Here is a 25,175-nt window from a genome sequence, read left to right as displayed (position 1 = left end):
TTTCAAAATAGAAAGAAAGAATCTGGAAGTGCATCTTTAAGGACCCACACTTCTCTTACCCTGAGGCAAATCCATCCAATCAATATGAAGCCATTCACATGCCACCATCTGCCAAGCTGTAGAGCAATGTGACTGGAACAGACCTCTTATAAAGCAGCAGTGGTCTCATTTTCAGTCTATTAGGGAAGCGCCAGAGCTCTCATGTGCAAGGACACAAAACTAACTCAAACCTTCTCACACCAGTTTCTCTGTGCACTGCTGCAGAACTCCTGTAATTTTTGCTGCTTGAGTTTTCACGCTAATCAAAGCAAGAGGGAGGAGAAAATGACAAGTAACAGCCCTATTTCACTGCAGTACAAAATAAAGAACTCAGTTTAATTCTATCCTAATATGATTATAGTAAACCATTTAAATGCTGCTGCCTGTGAACTACAACCTGGCATTTTCCATAACCTCATTTTCCACTCTTCCCGAGGACTAAACATTTACACCTAGAACTGTATTATTCATTTCTAAGACATTCCGATCAAAGTTAATATTTAATTCTGATCAAAGAGTATTTTGTTGTTTGACAGATGGGAGGGTGCAGGTGGATGATGAACAAAGGAGATGCATGCAAGAGAGTTAAGAGATGGATTTGAACTACAAAGTGATTTAATAGAAGGCAATGGGCTGGGAGAGGACATTACACAATGCAAGCACTAGGGTTTGCCCTATGCAGTAATTCAAGAACCTCTGCAGAAACAGCCTCCAGTTCAAGATACCACATCAACACTACCTTTAACAACACTTAGCTTACACACAGCCTTTTCATCACCTGATCTCATAATAATTTAAAATAACCTCTACATTCTATACCACCAGCAAATTCACTGCATTACTAACTAAAACAGAGCAACAGAAAGGAACATGAAGGGGTGCAAGCCCCTAATGAATGTACACAGAGAGAAGAAATGAAATATTTTAACCATCCATGAAGTAACAAGCAAATGTGAAAAGCTAAATGTGCAATTCAGAGGTGGTGAAACTCAAACTCAGGTGAAAAAGCTACAGCCAAATTGTTCGTTGCACTTAACCCAAAGTCAGACTTCAGGAAGAAACAACAACAGAAAATCAGTCCCATTAAGCAGACTGCCCTTCCCTGTATGTGTGTGCAGGAGACAGGATGGACCAGGGGAGGGAAAAACAATGGCTGGACAGGTTATTTACCTATTACAGTAAGGTTTTTTCCCCTCCTGTTGTTTGAACAGTTTACAATCAAGTGTATATATAAACAACAACATAAGTTTATTTGGCTACTGAATAGTTTAAAAAACAGCCAGCAAAGTACACACCCTACCAACTGCCCTGTGGAAATTACGCAGGAGTGGGTGACTGTGACTGTTAGCACTGCATGACACTGAAAATCTTCCTCAGGAAACTGCTCTTTAAGGTTAGTGAATTCATGTATTTGAGGAAAAGAAGTCAGATTAAGTTTTCACTACAAAATATGTAAGTCATGATACTCAAACACTACCCACAAGAAAAAAAAAGGCAAGACTGAAATACCATACACTTTTTGAGGAATTAGTAGGTGAAAAAGATGACTGACATGGTTTGGAGCTTTTTAGTTTCTTTTATTTTATGATCTTCTTGGCAACGCAGGGACCCTGCCCCTGCCTCCTCTTCTGCCCCTGCTGTGGACCCCACTGACAAGCTGTACAAGTGCATTGCATCAGCAGCAGAGCTACCTGGTGCACTGAGATTCTTCTTGATGCTGGGGAGATTAATATGCCACGGATCTACCTGGAAACACTATCACCTTTTTGACTGTGCCCAGGAAAAAAAAAATATTAAAAAAATCAAACTAGTAGATCTAGCTCCTTAAAGAGGTCTGGAATGGAAAGACGCTAGATGCAAAACCAGATAAAAAATTCCTCCTATATACTTGCAACCCTTAATGAGGAATTTAGATACATGAAGCTTAAGAAAGTAATCACAGTTCCCACAGAAATAACACTTCAGCTGCTTTTGCACAAATACACCATTTAATGTTGCTTGCCCACTTTCTCTTTCATGCCTTATGAGATGTGCAATTTGGATGCTGCATAGCTGCTCTAAGTATCACACACCAATTTTCCAAAGATGTGTATTTGCAAATCCCACTGTGGATACTTATGCTTGAATGCTGGGAGACTGGAAAAAAATTCTCCAGGGCACACCAGAACACAGAGGTTACAAAATGAATAGATGTAAATAGCTCTGATGGTGAGAGAAGTCTCAAGTGATAGGAACCACATCCTCATTTTCCAAACTGTGCCCAGAAAGCTGGGTATCTACACAGATTTAGGCACGCATGTATGTCAGTGAATCACAGGAAGCTTTTGCTGAGGTTAATGTCAGGGTACACACCTACCAGGGATGTGGGTCAACATCTCTGCTACAATGCAGGAAGGGTTTGGAGAAGATGATTCAGCACCTTCCCAGAATGTCCGAAGGCCCGTGATGTCCTTGGCACCTTAGCTCCTTGCTCCTCTTCTGTCTCCTAACTAACGTTTTGCAAAACACAGCATCCACTCAGTCACACAGTACATCTTGTCTGGCCAATTTTCAATCCATTTTAAAGAACCCACAGTCAGGGCTGGAAGAGTGAAAAGCAAACGGCAGTATACACTAGGTAAACATGTTAATACAGCAGTAAGAGATACCAGCAATTCTTTTCTCCCTTCCCAGTTCTCTTACTTTTGGCTCAGGAATATATATTTCAGTGCTTTCAGTTCCCTGATTTTGTTTTCTTCCATTTAAATTTAGAGATGTTAAAACTTAGATTAAACATCAGACACCCTAAATTCTACAGCTTGCTTTCCCATCACTACAAGCAGGATTCAACCCTACATACAGACAAAGAGTTAAAATGTTTCTGCATTGCTATTTTGTATAATGCAGTTAGTAAAGTTTCAACTGAGCACAAATGAAGACTTCTCAAAGATTTATGACTGCATTTTTAAAATGTATTTACTTGTAAATAATGAAAGGACCTAGACACTGAAGAACTCTAGACTTACCAGGGAGATTTACATGAGATCAGCCATTTTTAATGTGCCTATGTATGAGCACAAAAACCCTCATAAAAAATGTGAACAGGGTCTTTCAACAAGCATTGCCTAATTTTAGGAAAGTTGATGCATTCACTTTAAACTAATCTGTAATACAGTGTGCTATACACCTTGCACTCAGGCCAAATAATATCAATAACAAGAACAAAGATAAAAACCTGAAAGGGGGATTAATGTGCTGATGTTTCCAAGCTTTGAGACAGCGATCAGAAAAAGATCTGGGGAAGAGTATGAGGTGGCTGGATCAGAAGAGAGGTACAGCAGGAATCAAAACAGACCTACAAACAGCATGCAGAAGGGTTATGTCTCCTGCAACTTTGCAATTACACAGGAAGGATACAGAACCAGGGAAGATACCAAAGAGAATAAAGACAACAAAAAGTATCAAAAGCTATTAATTATCCAATTACTTCTTGTTAGAACCTCTGGCACTTACAGTATTTTAGTAAGAGTAGGCAGAATGCAAGTAAGTATTACAATTTCATATATAAACCCCCCTCATAATCACATCTGGGCAAACCCTATAATGGAACCTATCCCCAAACCCAGGGTGCTTAAAAGGAGAAAGTTTAAAACTGCTTAACTGAATAAATCAAGCTTGCCTCATGCTCTGAAGTTTACACTTGTATTTGCAAGTCTCAGGGCTTGTGAAAAGCTTCCCATGTACATAATTTTATTCTACTCCTTGAGAAAAAAAGTTAAATAAGCTGCACCAATAAGGTACCCCAAAACTCAGTGATAAACGGCTCCCTCATGAACATGGCTCACACAACTCTCTAGTGCCTAATTCAAATTACAGAAGTGACAATTTTATAACCGTAAGGAGAACAAAGGTAAAATACAGAGAGGGTAGAAGTTAGAAAAAACCTGCATAGACACAGCATTTAAGAAAGAACCAATGCGAACTCTGAACTCTCCTTACTGACACACAAGTAGGAATGTTCTAAAGAAAGGCAACTAAATAAATTAGTCACCTGTGGCTCCTCTTTTTGCTCTCTACAGTTCACAGAGCTAGTGTCTTAGAATCTGGACGACCCCTGTCAGGAAGCCCTAAGGTTTTCCTGCCCAGATCTCACACATTTCCATATGCATTTATGGTTTTCTTCAAAATCTTCTTTGCAAAGTGTCAGATACATCTTAGCAGATGATTTTTAGCTTCCTTTAAAATAGGGCAGATGAAGAACAATGGGTATTTTTAGCACCTTCTAAAAAAGGAAACCCATTCAAAAATATGTTCAGCAGCTACAAAAATTGTTTGAAGCCTAACCTTCCTAATAAATATCTTCGGTTACAATTACTAAGCAATGCATATTTGGTGCTTGGGTTCCAAGGGATCTATCTGTACAGATGAGCTGGAGAAGTTGGTAGGTTAGCACCCAAGACAATGTACTTCTGTTCTGAACTGCCTCTTCCACAGCCACATGCTGTTAAGTTTTCCTCACTACTTCAGACCAACTTTTAACTCAATAGGCAGGAAAGAGAGGTGAAGCAGTAGCCAGGCTGCTTTTGTTTTTACCAGTCTGTGGACAAAACCCATACATGACAGGGTGAGCTCTACCAGTCCAGGGGTAGCATGGATGAATTTACCTCACCTAAGATTATACATGTGCAGGGGAGCTCATCTCTCCAAACCCCCTTGCACAAGCAATTATGAGAAATGGTCACTTCCAAGGCACAATTCATCTGTTTTGCTCTAGAAACCTCTTCTGGAGTAAGATGAATCATGGTCTTGACTTCACTGGCTGTGTGTTAAGCAGATCTCCAGCAATGACCAAGGGAGCCTAGCTCAGGTAGGAAGTCCACCTTCGGTCAGACCAGTCCTACCACAGGTTGACCACGTGTCCAAGGCAGATGGTCTCCAGTTGACGCTCACCTAGATGCAAGTAAGTTTACCTGAATTTTGGCAGCTCTTATCACCACAGTGTAATCTTTTCTGTAACTCAGCATAGCCATTCTTAAGTACAAGTAGTGATTCAAAGAAGGCAAGCTCCAGACAGTCCAGGGAACCAGACCACAGACTGAGACACAATGCCAACACTAAATGCACACGTAACAGCTACACCAAGCAAATCTTCCAGGACTATGCTGGTCTGTACATGGGAAAGCCTAACATATCTGGAAGCACATAAGGCACATGTGCATCCTACCAAAAGAAAAACCCACCAAGGCCTATTTCATGAACTCTACACTAGATGCTCTCTCTTCAGTAAGGGAAGCTTTGATTCTGGACCGTAACTACAAACAGCAGAAGCCTCAAGAAAAAAAAAAGATTCTAGTACATCCAATTTATGACTGTTGGGAGAAGCAACAATCACAGCAAAACAGCTACTCTGAAAACCTATCCAGCTACAGGCCATCACCCTGCAGTTTAAGAGTATTTCACTCCATTGCTTGAACATTTATATTCTTCCAGGCAGTCTTCCTGATGTTTTATAAGGATTCCCCAATGCAACAACAAATGATCTTTCTTTTAATAGTATCACTGGATGCACTGTAACCTGCATCTAGGGACATCCTGCTCTGCTCAGATAAAACTTAATTGTTCTGATATCGAACTATGAAGGAACTTTAAAACTCTCCTAATAAATGAAACAGGCCTCTATTTTTAACATTTTCCATAGCCCCAAAGCCTACAGGAGCACACACACAAAAAATAATCAAAGTAGTATTTCAAAAGAGCATGGATAACCAACGTACACCTAGTGAACAAATAACATGTGACACCACTTAAAGTAAGATATTAGATATTATTTTTTCTGCTGTGGTAGAGGTCCTACTTCTGCAGGTAAAGGAAAACCAGAGATCAGAGATGACGTGAAACATTTTACAAAGAAAAATTCAACTGCTTGCAACAATTGGCAAAATCCCACAGCCTGTCTGTATTGTCTCTTTCCCCAGATTACTTCCTTCAGTTTCTACTACCTGAATGGTCTTTTCTCTTCTGTCAAAAGATCAGGCAGTACAGGTGCACGCCACAATATACCATGGTTTAGCAGTGGAAACTTCAGCTCATTACCTTTTTGGTTAATGGCACTATTTAAATTTAAGGCACAATGAAAATCAGTTAATCCCACTAACCTCACTGGTAACTGCAAGATGGTCAACATTGAGGAGGCGGCCAATTAGGCACTATCATCTGTTCAGGAAGACACCCTCTTCAGCTGCTTCGGAGACTATCCCAGGCTGCTGGGTTATGACATGACTATCTATTCCTGCCTTTGCCACTTCACAGCTGCCACATGCTAGGGCACAAAACCTTTGATGCTTAGGAGACTCCTACTAGCACGCAACACTCATCAGCTACCCGGACTACACACACCAAGCACCCTGTTTCTCTCTTTCTGTTGGCAACTATCAGGACATCCTAAGTTTAAGACTCTGGCCTTCACCACAAAGAGCCTCCATACACATAGCCTGTGCTCACAACACCACAGTCTACAAAAGTGTCCATGATAAAGACTGCAACTCTGCACGTGCTGACAGATGCAAGTTTTCCTCAGGTTAAGAACTCCCTTAATCTCATCACTTGCTATCCAGGTGGAAATCAGGGTCAACCTTTTCTTCTGTATCATGATAGTAATTTATTTTTTTAAAAAAAGATCTGTCAAAACTAGATGGTATTGCACAGATTTTGTAAGATTTTAAGTAATGAATGAAGGAAAAAAAGCCACACCTTGCAAATACAGTTACATCAACTATGCAAACCAAAGTAAGACCAGATACTAAAAATGAATGTTGGAAAAAAAACATTTGAGTGTACACAGCAGTATTTTGCTCCAAATGCTTCCATAAGATCCTGACAGAAATAACTTTAAAAACATTGCCATCAGGCTTAATGAACACTTTATTTAAGAAACCAGAAAAAACTTCTTAATTTCTACACAAGAGACTACTTGTAAGGTTCAGATTAAGATGGACAGGCCAGATGCTCTGGTGTACCCAGCTTGCTCATCAGCACTTTCACATCCTGTCCACAAGCTCAGCCTAACCATTCTGCTAAAGTGTGACGGCTGAGCATCAAAACTGATGGGTTAACAGAAAGCAGACAAAAAAGCACATCGGCTGATGACAGCCTCATACCACAAGGGGATCCCAAATGCGTTGTTCAACACTACATAAGCAACATAACCTGGCAAAATTTCAAACAGGTTTCCAGTAGAATGATCTGCTGAGAACAGTATGAGATTCAGGGAGTAAGCAAGGAGGAAGACCTGGGGCCATGCCACTGCCAGGTGTGCCCCCGGGTCTTGAGTGTCCAGATCAGTCCCACCTGCAGCTTCCACCACCCCTGGTCCAGGTACTCCATTTAAGCTCAGGGCTGGGCTACAGAGGTAAAAAAAAATCCAACCTTTCACTTTGTAAGGAGACCACTTTACCCTTGAGAAAATGGATGGAAAAAGCAGACAACGGACCGCATACGTCCAGCTGTAATCTCTGTAATACCTCTCTGGAGTACAAGGCTGGGATTTTTGACATCATAACCATTTGCAGGGCAAGACTGTTATGTACACTGACATGCACACAGATCCAAAAAGTGTCTGTACTACATGCAGCATACTATTACTACAGATGATTCAACTATGTGGTTCCATAAGGGTAGCTGGTGCTGCGTGTTACTAACCCTGCTTCAGTACTCTGTTCAGCGAAGTATTCTCAGTAGCTAGACCATCTGTGTAAAGGGAACAACCTATGCCATCACAGCACACAGAGCCGGGGCTGACCTTCGTATTTCCCTCCACATACCACCAGAGGACACGAGGAGAGAAGTCTGGAACCAGTTTCTTTCCTTTCTGCTACCAGAAGAAGGTATGTGGGCTGGAAGGCAAGTTTCTCAGCCCTGCAGTCACATTGCCAGCTGCGGCAAATGTGGAGTGGCAAATTCTCTTCCTCCTAAGGTCCCACCGGTGAAGTGGGAAATTTGGCTGTGCTGTTAGTATTAAGATATCACAGGACTGACTTACTGGAAAGAAGAGAGGCTTCACAAATCATGTGAAAGAATAAAATCTCCTGACATTATTCACAGCCAGTGTAAATTACTTGGACTGGAAAGTGCCCAGCATGATATGAAATTGCATTGCAAATATACGGTGTTTGCTGCTTTTGATCTTCTTGCTCCTTCCTCTGTATCACATATCTGCCAAGGGAAGCTACTATACACCTACCTGGTAGACATTCCTGCAGATTCTTTCTACATACCTACACATAGGTCCTAGTCCTCTCTTTTTCTAGGCACACCATTCTTCCAGGATCTGCTCTTCTGGTCAAGAAATACCACATTCCCTCCCAAGAATGGAAAAAAGGCAAACCAAACCACCCAAACCAACTTGCTCAATGCACTACTAACTTCATAAAATGCTACTTTTGCCTTCTCTACCAATACCTTTTTCATCTGTGATTCCTTGGCCACTTTCATCTACTGTGTTTATTAATTTCATCTGACTACCACCATGTCAAAGCACAATTGCAGAGGACAGTCCTGGTACTGCTGTGAGCTCTGTACTTACATGAGAGCCTAAGAGCTCCAGTGAGCCAAGCACAAACCCCGGTGTGGAGGACCGAGTGAGAGGAAACTCACAAGGAAAAGCATCTGAATGAATAAAGTGGATGTTTTCCTTAGAGCAGTTAAGTTCAGCTATGAGTACATTAACAGAAAGGCTTGTATTGCAAACACCAACAGACAACACACAGCTCAATTCCACCAAAAAGTAAATTGCCTAGATTATAAGATGCTGCCTAGGATGTCAGTAAGTTTGTATACAAAGTGCTTTATCTCTTCTCATCATAGCATGGGTGAAATCTTCTCCCATGTATCAAGGCTTCTAGCAGGAACCCTGTCCCATGGAAACAATGCTTCTCAAAGGTTTTGGCATTCAGTTTTACTGCTGTGCAATTCCCTTCTATCTAAGAGATGAGCTCAAATTAAGGCTCTTCATTGATGTTTGGTTTTGCAAAGCTTGTAATAGTTTAGCAACTTTGAAACTTCCATATTTCTGTCATCCATTCAAGACTTGCTGGTGGGTTAGAAAGCTATTAAGCAAGGAATACATGACCAACAGACAAGCAGGATAGGATGAGGACTTTTTCCTAGTTTTCTTAAAAAAAAAAAAAACAAACAAAAGCTATTAAAAAACACATCTACTTGAATAAGGAACAAAGATTAAAAACTATTGGCAAGTGACAGACCTGGAAACAGGAGTCCAAGTATCACACCAGCTTTTTATCAAATCTTCTGTAAATGAAGCTTGCTAATCTTGGATCTAGAAACAGTAATAACCTCTCTAGCAAAGCCATGGGTGCTTCATACACCTCTGTAGCACAACCTGGACTGGAGCCACCAAACCCTGTTAGCACATCTCGTAAGCAGTGTAGCAGTCACTCTTCTGCAAACCCCAGGAGACTGCACACAAACAGCCACCACGTAACTCATCATATCCCTTAACAAACTGAAGTAGATTAGCTGGGGTATTATTACTTCCGTAAATTGGCATGCATGAGGAGGTGAGATAAGCCTTCTGTAACCTACAGCTAGGTCTACAGCAGAGGGTGGGCTTTAGGATCCTGTGTCTGGTAGCAGAATCTTCCCAGGAAGAGGTTTTGAAATTTTGTGGGCAGTGCACACAGGAGACAGGGAAGTTTTCTTTGCCGTAAGGGTGCCAGACCTTCTCTTTTGATCTAGAAATCTCCTCCAATAAAAAGTATTTCTATTAAACCACAACCATTTTTATATACCTTAGAAAATCTGGGGTTCTTGCATAACCAGTGAGCAACAGTTTAGCCAAAGGTTACTGTAACTAAAGAAACTGATAAGGATGTCAAAATGCATTAACTGGTGTCAAAAAACTTGCTAAAAGAAATCTGGAATTATGCATTTGTAGAAGAAAAACACAAAAGCATACACAGTGAACACACGTGTTGGGAAGGTCAGGAAATCCACTGTTTATATATCACCTATAAGAAAGCATCAGCATATAGGTATTTGTACTATAGCAAGCCAGTGTGCCTAACTGAAACCTGTCTAAAAACAAGGGCAGACAAACTTGCACAGCAGGAAGGTGCAAAGACTTTTTAGCTATACATTGCATGCAAGTATGGAGGATGATGGTTCACATAAAATCAACTGCGTTGGAAATAGTGCATGAAATCCCAGAAGTGACAAAACTACTAGTCAGTGAAGAAAATGAAAGGAGCCAAGTGGAAGAAATCAATCAAGAAGAAAAAGTAAGCTTTTTTTTTTTAATAAAGGCAGGCAAGAGGCCAGATAACATAGAGGGACACACATGGAGGGGAAAAAAACCCAACCAAACAAAAAAAGTATAGCTTTATCTAGAAGTACAGCAAGTGATAAATTTGATGATAAACTAGGAAGCAGGGACAGATTTGCTCCAAACTAAGGAATGACAGCAAGCAGTGAGGGATGCAAACAATTTTTCTTGCACTGGAAAAATAAAACCTCCTAATGCAAATGGATGAGCTGATTAACAAAGCTTGCAGAGACTGTTGTGAAAGACGGGTGAATGGAGAGAACCCGAGGGAGACACTAAGAGCATGTAAACCAAATCAGGGAGCAGCTGACTGCATTCAAAAGGCAGAGGCTACCGGAGCACTCAGAAATAAGAAAACAAGAATATAACCTAGGCTGCATGAAGCACCAGTAAACATACTGAAGTAGATGGCAATAGGAAGCATCTGTTCAACATAATTCTTAAACTGGAGAAGTATCAAGGGTTTTACAAATAATACTATTTTTATTATTAGTTTTTATAATCACAGGAAAGCACCAGAATGCTTATTTTTACTGAAGTCATACAAAATGCACATAGAAACTTGTTTTTCAGTACTAAAACCCAACTGTTTAAAGGTGGGAAAAATTCTTATTTTATGGAAATCCCAAACCCTGTCTCCCATACATTAACTTGAAATCATTATGGAAACAAAGGCTGCATATTTCCTCTATTGTGAAGATACAGAAGCATGTTACTTTATTTGAAAATAGTTTACTATGTCAATGAAATTGCAGAGGCTTCTGTGCACTTCAGGGATTTCAAACATTGCATCAATTATCTGAATAAGTAATGAAAAGACATTATGAACAAAATGGTTCACCAAGCCTGGTTCACAAGTCAATTGTTTTTTGAATCCAGTAACATATTGTAATATTTGACATGTTATTTCTTCTCATGAGAGGTTAGGATTTTTCTGTGGTTCTATGCCATACTCACTGCAAAGAGTTTGGGGAGAAAAAACAAGCTGATAAAAATATAAAAAGCTGCAAGTAGTACAACAGACATTAGATCCTCCACTATAACCCTCTTTCCACACCAAAAAACCCACTGGAACCGAAACTCTGAAGTCCAGCCAAAGGGGAAATATGAAAATCTCACCAGCAGTTCAGGCTAGTGATAAGCAATTTAATGCTTTAAAATTCAGTCTTTGACAAACTGGCCTAGGTCACAGTAGAACACGAAATGTCTGTTTGTTGAGCTATCGTTTCCAAAGAGTCTCTCTTACTGGCACCTGGAAACAGAGCAAGCATAAGGCTGATTATCATTTCCGTAACCCCCAAGGAAAACTATCATGCAAGACGTCTGAGTAAGAGCAATGCTGTTCGAAGGCAGCATTCATAAACAGAACAAAGACTAAACCAAAGGCTAAACAAGAACATCATAATTAACGACTACAACCAAACTTTTAATTAAGATATGTAAGAAAAATCAAGGAGAGCTAATTAAAAAAACACCAGCGTATAGACTTTCTTAGAAAAATCTGAACTGGTACTGTGAAGTAAACAGGCTAATTGGAAATGACCACAATTATTCTGTCACTGTTACTGAGTTTAGTCATGATTTTTCAGCTTGCTCTTTAATATTACATCTTGTTTGCACTCCTTTGTTGTTTGAATGTTGGATTCTCCCACGGAAATTCTTCAAAAACTGAGCAAAAGTGAAGAAAATACCACAGAGATTTAACTTTGTATGACAGGCATATTTTGTCATTAGTTTTGAGACACTCTCTTTTCTGCCTAGGACAGTATTATTATTATAGGGCCAGAATTATAATTATACACTCCTCTTATTTGTCCTGAACAAATGCAGTTACTGCAAATGGATCCTGATACATTACTACATCAATAATGCTATACTCCATGTGTTTTTCTTTTATCCAGGCAGCTAGGCCAGTATAAAAATATGGTGCGATTTCACACAGATCTTGCTGTTCGGTATGAACTTCCCTTAAGGCCTAAAAGCAGTTACAGATAATAGGAATCTAACTGGCAATATTTAGGTTTTACTACTTTCCTCTTATATACTACCCTTCCATGAAAATACATCCATTCTCATTACTTTTGCCATTCTTCAAAACTGTTACCGGGCTGATTTGAACAATAAGTTAGTTAATGCTGATAGAAACAAGCAAAGAAAAATGCTGACAGAACCTAAAGTTATTTAAGAACTTATTTGCTACACATCTATTTCCAGAAAATTAACGAAAGTTGCTGACTCCCAGCTGTAAACATCCCAGGTATACCTAGGTGAAATAAAAATGGGTAAGAAAGGAATTCCCACCCACAATCCCAGAATGCAAAAATCAAAATTATTTGCAATCAACAACTTCTGCCTCTCCCCAACAGTGCTGGCATGAAACCCAATGCCCTATTGAGATACACATCAACTGTTTCAGCTTAGTAAAATCTTAGGAGGAACTATCTTTCATAAAACTATTTCTGCAGCTATGTGGAACCAAAATTCTACTTTTTAAAATACGATCTTACATTTAATACAAATTGACAGGCTTTTAGAAAAGTTCTGTTCTGGTATATCAGTGCACATTAGCCCAATGTAACCCTTGAACTACCTAGGAAGAGTTCGCTGCCCACAGCAATGTTTTTCCTGTGCCCATTTTTAAAATTAGAGGCTGCAGGTCCACCACTGGATTGCTGCCCTGCCTGAATCTTTCAGGCTATTATGGCTGCAGGGTGTCACCTCTTTCTCCTCCACAAAACCAGGGTATCCTGAATCTGTAAAGCAGTCTTATTTTAGCTAATGCCATAGCACACATCTTACTTTAAAGTCATTCATTTTAAACTTTTAAATTTGAGGCATTTCTTTCTTTGTACCATGACAAAAATATATAAAAAGTCCTTCCTGTATAAGGCTAAAAGAAGTTGTGTGTTTCAAAACCCATTTAAAATTTAGAAAAAACCCATACATGCCCATGCCATGTATCTCACTAGCCATGCTGAACTGGAATGGCACAGTAATCTCCATTTCCCCAGATCATTCCCAAGCTTCTCTACTGCCAAAGCTAGACAAACACTTTCTCCCTGGTCTACATTTTTCTGTTCAATAGGTGGAGTAAAGTAAAGGCTTATTTCTGTGCAAAGGCTTCTTCTTCTGCATAACAATAAGCCTCACATTATAATTGATTTTTTTTCCAAATGTCATTTAAATTATTTTGGTATGATTTATCTTTCCTTTTTCCTAAAACATCTCAGAATATTAACAATGAAATAAATGTAGTAATACTCTAACATCTTCAAACATTACCCAATTTAAAAATCTAATTTACTTTTCATCATTTAGGCTTCCTTACTGTTTTGTATGTCACTCAGTGTGGATAGTAAAATTAGACTATGAATTCCATTTTTGCTTTGCATATGCTGCAGGTTCTGCCTCTCAACCGCCAGAACAGCGTTCTTGTTTAAGGTTTCAATACTGTTCTGGACTTTTTAAATTAAAAAACAACAACATGGGAACTGCTTTAATTTTATTAAAATACTCTACTGCTCTCCCTGGTCCTTTTTACAGAAACGACCAGGTGTTGGCACAAACCTAAACCTCCAACGTACCTGTTGAATAGTATTATGTGGCCTTCTATTAATACAGAGAGACAACAGAAGCCTTAAATGGTGTTGAGGGTGCCATTGTGTACAATGACTTTCCAACCAAGTCAGTGGGAGACCTGCTTTAGAACAGACAGACAAACCGCACAAGTAATGTGATATGAATTATCCTACTCTTTACTTTGCTCAAATTTAAGATGATTTATCACTGTAATCAGCCCTACTTCCAAGTCTCCACAGCCAGTATGTGCCTACAACTCCTATTCAAGATGTGCCATCACACTTAAAAAGCACATTTAGAGACGTATGTATTCTTTTAACACACATGTTCATTGATAACACTTTAGCAATATAATTTTTTAAATTTTATATTATATGGAATAACAAGGAAAGAGAAGTTTCAACTATACCAAAGCTACCCTTCTAGTATCATGGAATACTCAGCATTATCAGCCCACTGCAGGAAAAAAAATGCTACTGGCACAAAACCAGTACTAACTTCCATAGTAAGTATTATGCAATTAAAACTATACTGTCATGGGTAAAAATTTTAATTAAAAACACCTTAATTGCGCTAATCACAGTAAACTAGATTGAGCCTAGAACGCTTACATTCTCCACCACGTATATATACGGAAATAAAGAGAAACCATTTGCACAGTCATTACGCCGGTGAACGTAACCTTCTCTTTCCTGGTTCTTACGCATTTGATGCAATCAAGCCACTAAACCTACTCAGTCATTAGAGGCGGTTAGCCGCGGCGGCCCGGCGCACAGCTGCCCGCCGCTCCCGCCCGCAAGCGGCGAGGCCCCCAGCACGCCCCCGCCGCACCGGACTGCGGGGGGGGGGGGGAGGGGGATACCGGCCTCTGGCCAGCCCGCCGCGGGGGCTGGCTGCACAACAGCACTCCGGAGCATAGCTTTTCCCTCAAAAAAAAAAAAAAATTAAGGAAAAAATCCCACTTCTTTAGATGCGGAAGAAACGCAGCCGGGCTGCGCGGGGCCGGCGGGCCGGCCGCCCCCGAGCCCTGCCGGGCAGCACCGCCCGAGGCCCCGCCGGGCCGGCCCGAGGCGCGGCCCCGCTCCGGGCTGGCAGGACCCCGCTCCGGGCAGGCAGGACCCGCAGCCGTTCGACGCCCCGAGGGGGGCTCTTCCCCCGCGCGGCGGGCCCGCCGCCACAACCCCTCCGGGGGGCGCGGGCACTCCCCCGCCCCACCGCCCGCGCCCCGGCAGCCCGCACAGAAAGGGCGGAGGAGGGGGCAGAACACACCAGCACCCCCCTCCCCGCCGCCATCCCGGAAAATTACGTTTTTTCCTCCGTTCCCGCAGCTGCCGGTGCAGCGGGGCCCTCGCTCCCGTGCGCTCACCCTCCGGCAGCGCTTTGGGGGCCGGGGCGAGAGAGGGGGGTGGGGGTGGGGAAGGTGTTTCCTCACCGCGCCTCGGACTCGCATCATCTGTCGGGGCGGGAGGGGGGGTAGGGAGGAGCAGCACGCGACGACAGCACGTGGCGGTGGCGGGCACGGGGTCTCCCGCGCAGCCGGGGCGGGGCGCGGCGCAGCGTTACGCGGCGGCGTGAGGTGGCGTCCGAGGCGGGGGGGCCGGGGTGGGCTTTTTACCTCACAGGGGCGCGCCGCGAAACCAGCAGTGACGGGGGCGTTGGTAGGGGTGGGCGTGGGGCAGGTGGGGGGCGGGTCGGTGAGCCCACGGCGGTTGGGGGGTGAGGGTGAGCGCCGGGGCCGGGGTAACATACCCAACCGGTGTGCAGAGCTCTGCTCCCTCCCGGGGCCGCGCAGCATCCAGGTGCCTCACGAGTTGGAAACGAAAATAAATGAAGTGCAACCGGCAGGAAGGGGTTTGCTCTGGTCCTCTGCTTGGAGGTGCTTCCCCTGCTGCTTTTGACCAGGTCCGTGACCCTCGCCGATAAAGATTCACGAAAAATTTTGAGTAGGTTAAAAAGCCTCTGTTTCAATCAATGCTCAAGGAAAAGATAAGATGATGTGACACAAATGTATGATCGTGTGCCACAAATAGAACGTTGTGGGAAGCTTTCCCTTAAACATAAGCTTTGTCCTATATTTTTTGAAACAGTTTATTTCCTTGCTGTGTAGGTCATTCTTAACATTAGGCTAAATTTAGCTGAAGATACACCAACAGCAAAGACAGGCTGTCTCGAAAAGCTGAATTAGACCCATGGTCTCAACTGCATGGCCTGGTCAGGAGGCTGGGTGCAAAACTATGTTTTCAGGGAGCTTGGTTAAAGGTAACAAAATCTCAGCCATTTAAATAAAATATCTCATGTCTAGAAAATTTGAAGTTTATAGGGTGGTTTGACTGGTATATTCTCATGCTGCAAGCCACGTATACAAATTGCATTAATTTCAAGTGTATTTCTACCACAAAGTGAGGAAAAACTATAGCCCTAACATCTCAGGCCTTTTGAAGATCTGTACCCGAAACTTCAAAACAGTGGTCTAATCTCCACTTCCAGTAAGGATGGCAGAATTTGTACTTGTTTACGCACTTTGATTTTCAGCTCTTTGTGTATAAATTTAGCTGTGGGTGGAGTATCCTGTGCCAGATTTCTCCCTATATGCCATACATACAGAATGACAGAAAGATATACATGATTCTGTGTTAGATCAACAATGAATTACATTTGCTAGCAAATACTGGATCAGAGCCATCTGTTTCAGAAATTAGCATAGCAGCAATTTGTTTGTTTGACTTCATCTGTCTATTAGTTTGGTCAAAATCCTCTTGTTTTAGAGACACACTATCAAGTACAGAAAGGACCTGTGATAGACTCAGTGCAGGCATCCCCTAAAATACGTAAATTATTCTAAAAAGTGGAGATATGAAGTGCAATTGTCAGAAATACAGACAAAGATAAATTACAGAGTTTTGGTTTCTTTTTTTCCTGGGAACAAGTTTGACTTTCTCAGTGCACTCTATTATATTAAAAATCATCTACCCCTGAACAGTATACTGATATTGAAATACTTTTCTCTGAACCAAAGTTGTGTTGCTGTACTTGTAGGTGCGCTGTACCTTTTCTTTGTGTGTATTTTGACAGAATTATGGAAATTCTGACTTATAGCCTCTACAACTTTCTTTTGAAGAGGTATTGATATTCTTAAAATTGAGAAGTCTAGCTCCAAACAACAGTCAAGTAAAGGGCATCAATCCATTAAATGATAAGGTATCACCCCATTAGACAACAGCGTTTCTAAAAGCAGTTCACTTTGTAGCTCTGTATACCTAAAGAAAATTACATCTCTTACACAGCTTTTTTATTGGCAGTATACTGAGTCTGCACTATTCAGTATTTCTACTTAATACTCCAGAAACTTGTATCTGCCATTTTATAGTTCCTACTGGATCTGGTTACAGTGCAAATACTTCTCCACAGGCATAGCAAAAGGTCTACATTGTTGTACAACTAATGATCATTATGTGGCATTTGCTTGATGATACAAGTTTAGATTCAGATGATATTTCTAACTGCCATTTAAAAATATATCAGAAGAGTCATAGGAAAGTCTTCTGTGCTCTTGAGAAGTGTAAAGCCTGATGCTGTTATTCTGAAAAGAGAGTTCTAGGTAGATCTGCTCAAATATGAAGAAATGTGAATGTTTCTTACAACTGAATACTGCTAATGCATGATTTAGATAACGTGCTACACAAAGTAAAAGAATTAGTTCATTTTCATGTTACTTCATATCTTAGTTAAATGACAAAACCAACAAGAACACCTTCTAAAATAAGGACTTACGTTTCTCCTTCAGAAAAACAAGTCGTGTGTTGTAGGCAATGAAAGTGATGTGAAGTCTCTACTCAAAGGACGTGAGTGCTCATTCTACATGTGAACTAGAAAAGCACCTGCGTTGCTTTGTCTATGTGCATCTGTCTCTACCTGAGCATCTGAGCCACATTACTCCTCCCACAATCCGCCCCATTTCTTTGTCTAACCTGAGCAACCAACAACAGGATCTGCAGAAGTTTAGAAACCTGGACTGAATGGAGGGGCGTGATTTGCTAAGGAGAAGTGGCTTACCTAGTTCACCATTAACATCATAACACCTGATGCAGAATTTTGGTTGTATTACTTCATGATGAAACAGCAGGACTAGCTGAAGTCAGATGGTGACAAAATCTGATAGTTTCATTGTGCTATTAGAGCACAATGATGAAATTGCCTATTCAGAATATAGCATTCTGAATCAATATATTGTTAATGCATACCACTGTTTTTAGAATAAATAGCAAATACTGTCAGAAGGAAATACGTATTTTAAGCAATGGAAAGAGATTATAAGTGCTTTTCCAAGGTAAGTGTAGAAAGCCATTACAAAGCTTATCTTTGCAACTGACCTATAAAAGCTATAAACACATCAAAGGCTTTGAGGACATCAGATACGAACTTTTAATTCTTCACACAGTCAAAACTCCCATGAAGCCAGCATCCCAGGATCACAACTCCAAGTATGCTCAGTAATACTAATGGAACTCAGGCTTACATAGGCAGCTTCATTCAGAATTTTATTGTAATTCATTTTACAATTTATTTAGTGATTTCTTGTAGTGAGGTTTTTTTGTGGTTTTATTTTTTTGTTTCTTCTTAAATTGCTGAATGTAAGGCAACACAGTGTTTTAGAATGCAATTTCTTGGGGGACTTATTATTACAGAAAAAAAACACTTTAAAAAATGTAATTAAATGCTTCTGCTTCAAGACAGCAGCTTTTTTTTTACAGTTGGCAGGTTAAGAGGTTATATTTGTGTCACAAGTAAAGACAGCTGAATTTTTTTCCAGGTGAAGATTCTAGACTTTTGTAGCAATCTCAGATTTTAGCAGCAAGCCATTTTTTGTATCTTTTTGTGTGACTCTAAGTGTAAGGCATTGAGTCAATCATAGCACTATTAATTTTAGTTAATATGGCTGTTTGGTTTATTAAAAACACTCTGCAAAGTTGTGCTTTACTATAAATACTTAACAAGTCGTGCAGATATCGTAAGCTACCAAATACAAAGGGGATAAAAATGCCAGTGGATCCCACTGAATGATTTAGCCTTGAGGCTCCTGTAGGTTTTATTCAGATTCAGAATAGTAGGAGTGGGGAGGAGGAGATAAATAAAACATTTGTTTCAGAAAGTAGGTGACTTTGACAGAGCACTGATTTAAACCATGAAGACTCACAGATCAGAAGAATATTGTTAAAAAGTGAGGCTGGTGAAGAACACTCAACACCAGCCCCCTGAGTGGCGCTTACCAGTAAATTCCTGCTTTTCTTTTAACTATTATTGCACCTTCTCTGAAGTTCTGTACATAATTTAGTCAGTGGCTCCCACTGAAGTATCACAGTCACTCCAGCATGTTTTTACACCACTCATTGAATATTTCGGTAAAGGTCTAATCTCATTTGGATTTATTACGATTTATCTTGGATTAAGTGTTTATCTGCTAAGGATTATGACCTATACTATGAGGTAGTGATGAACCATTGGAGTTCAGGAATGTCTTAAGCACATTGGAATGAATCAGCAATATTCTTTTTTGACACAGGCTTCACACATTATCTTTTTTCAATCAACTTTGCAACATTCATACAGATAAGTATCTCGTTTTCATTTAATACGGGCAGTAACCTGGAAAGCTCTTAGCATCCAGTAGGAGCAATGCTGCATTTAATTAGGAGCAGCTTAAAAGATCAGGCCTCAGAGCCACATGGCTTTGTATTCAGTCTGCCTTCAACAGGCAGTATAACATTACTGATTTCTTTTATACTAATTTCAATACCTTTCCTTCTTTTTGAAATGTATTTTGGTAAGTCTTCCACTGCTACCCACACTTTCTACTTTTCCTGATTTGCACAGCCAGGAGTAGAAAAACAACAAGGATATTGTTTATTACCTTTCTGGACTTTTGAGATGCTTTTGTTGTTTGAATAGGTTTAAACTGCTACTTCTATTCATATGCATGGTACTGCACCTCAGGAAGAGTATTGGATTTCTCATGTGATTAAAAGAAGCTGGTTTTTGGCTTTCATTTGTGACAAAGCCACCAATGTATGCTATAGTTGCCCCCAAATAGGCTCCTAGCTATTTCCATACTTAATAATTTTGTATATTTGTCATATCTTAGAAATCCCATTTTATGCCACCTCAGTTGGCCCAAAGTGAGGAGAATTCAAACAGCCACTTTAATTTTGTGTGTTTTTAAGTTTTCCTTACAGCTTGGGGTTTTTCCCTCGTGATGATACAACATAAAAGTTTAAATAATACTGGAAATGAGACCTTGGACATGAAACTGCACAATTTAATGTGTTTACCCACGCTTACTAAAGGAATTAGGAAGAAAATATATGGTTCATTTCCAGTATATGTTTCTACTGCTCGCTAAATACTGTCACATTTGGAATGTGCGATCATGTAACAAATGATTGTACTGTAGTATTACTGTTCATTTTGAGGATTGCCTGCAATATCTTGCTAACCAGGAAGTTTATAGTATGAATGTAACTGTAAAGAGATGAAACCTAAGGTTGTAAGAGGACACTAATTCCAGTGTGTTTGACATCATTAAATGGAGTCATGTAAATAAATTGTGGATTTTGTGAGAACAGTTAAAATTCACATTTATTTACAGTGTTGGGATATGGCATGCTTTGTAACCAATTTGCATCACAGTTTCTTATCCAATTAATGTTCAGGGACTGCGGAATTACGGACACAGCAATGCATGTGAAACTATAGTTCATATTTCAGTTATGCAAGGCAAAGATTCAGCTGGTGAAAAATTTGATGAAAGAAAAGACTGAGAAATGGATGAACGTAGAAAAGAATTGATCTGCTGTAACTAAAAACATCGATGAATAAGCTGTAAAGAGGCATAATCAAAGATAAAGTTATTTTTCAGCACCTTTTCTGTAAAATACCAAATAGAAAACCACCTGGATTCTGAAGAGAAAGGTCCCATGATAGAATGAAATTCTTCACCCACTTTCACAAGAGTACCTATTCAAGAAAGGAAAAGCAGTGAGTAAAAGGTATTTTCTGGTAATGGGATACATTAACATTGCAGTGAATTTAGGTCAGTGTGCACAGGATATTGATCTTAAACCCCCTTCTGAGATACAAGGATAGGGAGGACATGTTAGTTTAGTTTCTTTTGACATCAGCCCAGAACCGCATATGTAAAGTGGCCACCCTAAAGATAGGATAGATGGCGAAGTCTTAACTTTGAAAAGACTCTTACATGAGCTCAGAATCATAGAATCATTTAGTTGGAAGGGACCTTAGGAGGCTTTCTAGTGCAAACTCTTGGTCAGATCATGGTCAACACTAAAATCACATCAGTTTGTTTAGGACGTGGTGCAATCAAGTTTTGAAAACTTGCAAGGCTGGAGATTCCCCAGCCTTTCTGGGAAACCTGTTCCAGTGCTTAAATATCCTTGTATTTAATTATTTTTTTTCCTTATATCCGGTTGTACTTTGGAAATGAGCCTAGCTCCATGTTTTTGGAAGCTTCTTCTTAAGTATGGGCAGATTGTTTTCAGGTGTTCTGGAAGCTGGCTCTTCTCCACACTAAACAAGCCCTCATCTCTCAGACTGTCAAGGAGCAAGAGCTCCAGCCCTCTAAACACCTCAGTGCTTGTCTGCTCAACTTTCTTGAGTTTATCAGCATCTTTCTTGTACAGGGGCTCCCCAGAACTGCACATAATATTCCAGATACTAAAACAGCCTAAAGAAGACAGAGTAAAAGGGAGTAATTACATCTGTAAGTCTACTCTCTATGCCCCTGTTGATACAGCACAATATGCTGTTAGCCTTTGTTGCTGCCAAAGTGTACTGCTGGCTCATGCTTAGTGTACAACATCGCCAGGACCCCCATGTCCTTTTCAGCAGAGCTGCTTCTCATTCAGCCAGTCTGACCCTGTACCACTGCAGGGAGTTAGTCTGTCCCAGGTGCAAGACTTTCCACGTGTCCTTGTTAAGTTTCATGAAGTTTCTGTCAGTCCATTCCTCCAGCCTGTGTGTGTCCCTCTAAATGACAATTCCGATCTTGAGAGTGCTGATGGCATCCCCTAGTTTGATGCCCTCTGCAAGCCTCACAAAATTGTGCTCTGTGTTCTCCTCCAGGCCACTGATAAAAGATACTCAGTGGCATAGGTCCAAGGGTAAACTCCCAGCGAACACCACTTTTAACTAGTTGTCAGGTGGAGTATGAATTGTTAGCCCATTGTGCCTGTCAAGCTAGATTTTCACCCATCTAACAGTCTACTGATCCACACTATAATGTTCCTGCTTGAGCACAAGTGTGCTGTGGGGGAGTGTGCTGAAAGCCTTGCTGAAGTCAAGGTAGACAACATCTACTGCTTTCCCTTTGTTTGTATATCTTGACATTTCATCACAGAAGGTAATTAGGCTTGGCCAAGGATGGCAAACCTTGCTCAGTCCACGCTGCCTACTGTTTCTAATTGCATATCTTCTTCAGAAATGGCTCCCATGGATTTGCACCATTATTGTCCCAGAGAATAACCAGACGCTGACTGGCCTATAGTTTCCTGGATCATCCTTTTTGCCTTCAGCATGATGGGCTTTTGGGTAGGTGTAAGTGTGAAATCTGTCTTTTGCTTCACAGTTAAGAGATTTGACATAGTCCATAGTTATACGCTCCCTATAAATTTGGACTAAAACGTCTATAAACATTTATTGATCTCCACATGCTACTGGGGAAATTTTCCAAGATCAGTGACAGCTTGGAAATCATTGGCATTTTAAAATTATAGATCACTGCCTCACTTTTTTGGCATTTACAATATTGCATTATGGCAATGAACATGCTAGATGTGTGTATAAAAAACCAAAATGCTTTTAGCATTTTAGTATTTTTCATTTGAGCAATACTGAAGATGGAAATTTCTTGATACAATTCAAAATAATGGGTTTGTTTATTAAAGGTATTTACCCAGTAAGATGAAGTTAGGATGACAAAAATGCTTGTTTGTGTGAAAATAATACCTGCTTTCTCAATAAAAGCATCTCTTGAGGCTTCTTTGATTCATACCTGATTAATGACTAAACCAATTTTTAACTCCTGTTAACACTGCAGAATGCAGACAGTTATAGAAGAGTAAAAAGTATTTTGCCCTCCCAAGTAATTGTCAACAGAACTGTCAATTATTTTTTTATTCAGGAATTATTTACAATGGAGAGGATTGGTTTCAAGTCATTGTCCTGTGTAGACAGATTGTCAAAGCCTCTGGTCAGCCACTGAACATTCATTATAATTTGGGAGGAGCTGGGCACTTGCCTACAAAAGTGCATGTGTATGTGAAAGGAAAAGATGAGGTTTTAACACATGCTAAAATTACCTCTTTGCTGGAGAAGACAAAATGTTTGGAAATCCCAAGCTTGTTTTACACTGCCCAGGGCAGGAAGGATCTCATATTGTTAACACAATGATTCCTCGAGCTGATAAGGATCTGCTTTGATGCATTCTGAAGGATGTTGCGTATGCCTTTTTTGGAAAAATGATGTTTTCTATGTATTGGTTGAGTATAGAAATGATGGGGAAATGGTGAGAACAGTGACTCGAGTGATCTTTAGGGGAAAAAATAATGCAAATATGAGTTGAAGATGAACTCCATATACTTCCACATATAAGACTAATGGGTAGTCACAGAGTTCATAATTTCAGATTGTATCTATGTTCAATGTATCAGTTTTTTGCACTGCAAAAAATACACATTTTAAAAAATTGACTAATAAGATTAGCTGGATAGTAATGTTTTAATGCAAAAAGTAGATCATAGAAAATATTGTTAAATCTGAATCTGGAAAGAAAAAAACAAACATAGCACACAATAGGTTGATTTGAGCTAAGAACTTTGAATACAAACTTAAATTGTTCAAGATACAACAGATTTTTTTTATTTCTATGACAGCATCATGTTATCCTCAGTTTCTCATGACATGAGTTATGTAAAGATATGTGTTTTACCTTCTCAGCTGCTTTCAGGGAATGATTTGTGATTACTTATTACAGAGACTATTTCAAATGTCTCTTAAAATATGTAGTATTGCAAACAACGGATATAAAATGAGATTCACACACATAGCTTTGCTGGTGGCCAAGAACTGCATTGCAATATGCCGGAAATCCAAACATCCTCCTACTCCCAGAGCCTTGCTGACAGATCTACAACAACTTCTTTCTCTTGAAAAAGCTACATATAGAATCAGAATAAGAAATAAAGAAGCCTGTTATTCTGAGAAAATAATTTAATCTATAAAACAGGTTAAATATTCCTTATCAATATGAAAATCACATTTCTTATTGAAAATTTTACAGTTTCAAGTAACACTTGGATTACCTAACACCCTGCCCCCCCTCCAAAACAGAGAAGGAAAATCTTGTCATCCTTGAAAAAGCAACAACAGCAAACTTGTAGGATTAGTGTCATTGTTTTCTTGTATAGCCTTTTAGACCTACAAAAGATTGGGCTTCGGCGTAAGTACAGGGGTGTGCATTATGGAACTTGATACAGAAATAGATCCTTAGCTCAGCAGATTCTCCTTTGTTGAAAAACCAATTAAAAAAGCAAATGCAAGGGACTAGAAAAACAAGTAACTTTTACAGGGATATATTTTTTTAAACAGAGCATACTTTGCAAGAAGTGCCGTATTAGATGCTACATATTTTAATGAGCTGTTTAGAAAATCATGTTGACAGTGTCCTTTAATTAGTAGACTTTACTTATTCCATGTATATTATGGCATAGTGAATCCTATTAAGATAAATGTTTCTCTCTGAAGATATGAAATAAAAAATCCACTGTCATTTGTTTGCTTACCAGATTGTTCATCGTCAATACGGCTGCTATTTAAAATGATGAATTTTAGTCACATATTTAATTAGCTAATAGCTGATCTCACTGTAGGGTCTTGATCCTCCTTACATGTGTTCTTTCATCCTGAAAAAGTCTTTGGTTGTATGTTGGTTTTGAAGTTTTCGTTTGAAATTGTCCTTGCTACTTTTGAATATAAAATGCAGTAAATTCAATTATTAAAAGTAAAAATTATTGTGAAAACATTTAAGATTATGAGTATAGTTTTATATGTACTGTTCATTATAATATATTGCTAGAGACTATGAGTTTAAAAAACATTAAAAGTTTTTAAAGTTAGTTTTTCTACTTGCTGCAGATACATTGTGAGAAAATTATTAATAGCCTTTTAA

The 25,175-nt window shown here is 39.9% G+C and overlaps 1 protein-coding gene across 1 annotated transcript in view; it reads right to left on the bottom strand.

Moving 5' to 3' along the window:
- Positions 1-15,320, bottom strand: part of ELAVL4 (ELAV like RNA binding protein 4) — an 83,290-nt gene extending 67,970 nt beyond the window's left edge. The window contains exon 1 of the mRNA XM_055815677.1: positions 15,243-15,320. The gene's annotated coding sequence lies outside the window, so the exon portion shown is untranslated. The remainder of the gene's footprint in view (positions 1-15,242) is intronic.
- Between the last annotated feature and the right edge of the window lie 9,855 nt (positions 15,321-25,175).

The sequence above is a fragment of the Falco peregrinus genome, chromosome 10, assembly GCF_023634155.1.
Source record: "Falco peregrinus isolate bFalPer1 chromosome 10, bFalPer1.pri, whole genome shotgun sequence".
Classification (NCBI taxonomy): Eukaryota; Metazoa; Chordata; class Aves; order Falconiformes; family Falconidae; genus Falco; species Falco peregrinus.
Note: the sequence above shows the minus strand (reverse complement) of the source record. Positions and strands in the feature narration are given on the sequence as shown.